This window comes from Haliotis rubra, unplaced genomic scaffold (assembly GCF_003918875.1).
Source record: "Haliotis rubra isolate DU_JTF1 unplaced genomic scaffold, ASM391887v1 Scf185, whole genome shotgun sequence".
In the NCBI taxonomy this organism is placed as follows: domain Eukaryota; kingdom Metazoa; phylum Mollusca; class Gastropoda; order Lepetellida; family Haliotidae; genus Haliotis; species Haliotis rubra.
The window spans coordinates 1,618,664-1,622,570 of NW_025765836.1; the positions used below are offsets into that span (position 1 = coordinate 1,618,664).

General features: G+C 38.7%; 1 long non-coding RNA gene across 1 annotated transcript; it reads left to right on the top strand.

The window, feature by feature from the left end:
• Positions 1-339: 339 nt before the first annotated feature.
• On the top strand, positions 340-2,011 carry LOC124273838. Its single transcript, XR_006897753.1, has 3 exons — positions 340-552; positions 1,184-1,268; positions 1,877-2,011. It is a non-coding gene; the product is annotated as an uncharacterized LOC124273838 (long non-coding RNA).
• The last annotated feature ends 1,896 nt before the right edge of the window (positions 2,012-3,907 follow it).

Here is a 3,907-nt window from a genome sequence, read left to right on the forward strand (position 1 = left end):
TAAGAATTACGTTTATTGGTTGGTAAACCTCTCAGTATTCTCCAGCTCTGGTTTAGCAAAATTCCAAAGATACATTACCTACAGACGAGAGAATCTGCTTCACGAACAAACGCCTGGAGACTACAGACAGGACTCCCCGAAGGCTGATCCTCTGCCTCGTTACTTAGTTACATGCAAACGGTGAACAACAAGCTGAATTTTTAAGATGGTAAAGTAGAATTTCAGTTTGATGAAAGCGACAATTATTTACCACAGCTAATCTGGTAAAATAAAATATCGGCTTATACATTCTGAAGAATATATCCTGTACCGTTATGTTTTACTTCCAAAGTCGACACTGTAACGCTGACCTCGTTCCCGGCATCGTATGAGTCGACCAGTCTAGAGGTGACGTTGCAACGGACACTAGCTGTTGATGAACTGACAGTCCAGGTGACCACGACGGATGTGACGACAGCAGCTGATGACTTCACACACCTGTCCGATAGTTCTGTCACTTTCCCCAGCGGTTCACTCACTGCCACGTTAACCATTGATATCACAGATGATGACGTAAGTACGACATGCTTGTATCTGGTTCGAACCTGTATGCTACCTTAGCATTGAAAAATGCTTAATTGTATTTGCTTTATTCTGGTTTGTTTTTTCCTCTTGATAACTCTTCTAATTGATTTTTTGACCTATACACCTTGGCTGAAATCATTGATCAATCTACAGTCTACGCATAGATGCATATACCGATGGCTGTTAGAATGTTGTAAACGTGCAATAACAGAACAACAGTTTTCAACCAGGATGAACTTTATTTCAGAACAAATACCATTAGTTAAACACAAACTAACCACTAACTAACTCTATAGTGATTCTGTACACCGCCTCTGGGACAAATAACAAGTTTATTTTAATTTTGTACACCGCCTCTGTGAAAATAACAATTTTATATTAAATATGTACACCGCCTCTGTGAAAATAACAATTCTATATTAAATCTGTACACCGCCTCAGTGAAAAATAACAATTGTATATTAAATCTGTACACCGCCTCTGTGAAAAATAGCAATTTTATATTAAATCTGTACACCACCTCTGTGACAAATAACAACTCCATATTATATATGTACAACGCCTTTGTGATGAACTACAAACAACTACTACTATTTTACATCCCTTAATTACGTTCCAGGAAATTGAAGGTGATGAGGTCTTCACACTGAGTATTGCTGGGGCAAACTTCTCCTCCATTAATGCCACGATAGTAGACAATGAGGGTAAGTCTGTATGCGAAGTATCAATGTAGTGATAGACCCATTTACAGATAAACGTTTATTATTTGCAAGAATAACACTATGAAATCTATATCTCACCACTTTTCTGTACGATATATCTATCTATTTATTCGGCAATGTAAACATCGTCCTTTGAGGAATATTACTCTTCATCTAAATGGGAGGTTCTTTTTGTACTACACGACATTTTGCCCTTGGAATAAACTTTAATACATGATGTGTTTTGGATTCCGATCTTTCCTAACAGACCATCTGAATGTGGTGTTTTTGTTTTGTGTGTTCTTACATAAAGAAAGGTTGAACATGATTTCAGTTTGTTTTGGAGTGATAACGGAATTGCTTTGGGGATTTGAGCAGTTGGGATAAAGTTCTTTTATGTCGCAGTGACATGTATCACAGCAAACTTTAAATCGTCAAAGTTGGTCAGACTAGTGGTTGATATCATGAGCACACAAACAGATAAACCACGCATGATAACCGCCCGATCATCTTCATTCAGTAACGAAACTGTTTCTATTGCTTTGGTTGGGTCTTTTGTAGGTAACTTCATCGAGAAGGGTCTCTTAATGGATATTATGTCTGAATTACAGGAAGTAGGCCTTTTGACTGCCGCCGGAAGGGTAGCGGGTGCTCAGCTTCAGAAGACGTGTGTCGCCCAACATTGCCACTGTGTGAATGTGTTGGTGATCCCCCAAGGGAGGGCGACATGTGCAACATTGTAACAGGTACAACGTGATCTGGAGACTATAGGGGATAGACGGTGCACTCACCACATACCGAAAAAACCTGCTGCATGGACTTTTAATTTCATGTAATCCATGTAAAACATTGAGTGTTTAAGTTTCAACATCAGTCAATGAACTGTCATATCACAGGATATTCTGGTCCATCACTCGATTGTCTGGTTTCTCCACGAGCACCAGCGTCGCATAGCGGTACTGATGTGCGGCGTCACGCGCACCTTTCTATGCGCATGGCGTTAGTGGTGTGTGCTATCTGCACGAACACCTGGTGTCATTACCAGTCATATATTTTTCATCCCCGTTTAGCGTTTTATGCCGAATTTAATCAGTTTTGTCGGATAGTTGATATTTTCTGGCATTGAAGATTTATAGTTGATGAATACAAGTTTTCATCATTGTTGTTAGTATAATGATTTATCAGAAGGTATTGAACGGTTTTAGTTAGCAACACTCTAGACGCGTATTAACACATTATATTTTACTATTGACCGTATGTAATGTATGACTCTAGACCGGAAGGCCGACAGTGCCTGCCGCCAGAACAACTGCAGCGACCATGGAGAATGTCAGGAAGACCCCGTGGCTCCTTCATGTGCGTGTTTTCCTGGTTACTATGGAGTCAACTGTCAACACAACATCTGTGAGTACAGATTCATATGTCACTAGTAACATGCTTTATTTTATCCCGTGAAGATCAGGGTTAGAATTGGTCTTCACTCTTCAGTAACCCATGCTTGTTACCACTAATGGGATCGGGTGGTCAGGCTCACTGACTTGGTCATTGTATTCCAATTGCGTAGATAGATGCTCATGATATGTTGATCACTGGATTGTCTGGTACAGACTCGATTATTTACAGAGTAGCTGGAATATTGTTGTGTCCGGCGTTTAACAAACAAACAAACAAACCAAACCAACATGCTTTATTTAACTGAGCGGCAAAAGATAGTATACCGTGTTATTGTATCTAAATAGATGATGTCTATTCAACTATCACTCACTCCTGAAAGTCTGTAAAAATAATCTTCGGCTTGCTGATGGTGTTTTAAAACACATTTGTTCAGTGGAAAAGGGTAAAAACGAAATTTGAACCACATGACCCCTTCCATTGATACAATGTTGTAAATTTGTGTCGAAAACAGCACATACGTTAATTCTTAGAGATGAGATATCAAAGATACCCCTCAACAATTGTATATTTAGCTAGTACCTTAAAACGTTTTTAAACACGTTATATCTATCTATCTATCTACCTATGTGTGTGTGTGTGTGTGTGTGTGTGTGTGTATATATATGTATGTATGTATGTATGTATGTATGTATATATATATATATATATTTATATATGTTACATAGATAAATAAAAAAACAGAATGCCTCCCTGAAGAGTAAAGAACGAAACATGTTGGAGAAAAAGGCATTCTGTTTTTATTTATCTATGTAATATTTGTGACTGAACACCTGTACTATTTTGGACATTTTGTGCGTATATATATAATAATTTTGTATTTCTGTGTTTCGGTAACATGTGATATCTGAAGTAGATATTGCTTTGTTATGCTGATATATTTTTTAACCAGTTAAAGCTGAATGTACCAAGGACTACATGGTGTTCTATGCAAACCCACACGGAGACTTTGAAGGGGCAATATATGTCACAGATAAGAGGGAACAAAGTGATTGCGCGGCAGCCAGCATACCTGATCCGCCAGATACAGGAGACGACATCGACGATGATTTGAAAGGTTTCTTTGTCAATGTTACCCATGCCAGTGCTGCATGTGGAGCGATCACACCACAGGAAGAGGTAACACGTTGTTCATATCACATTGAGTGACTGAGTGATTGAGTGAGTGATTGATTGAGTGTGTTAAGTTC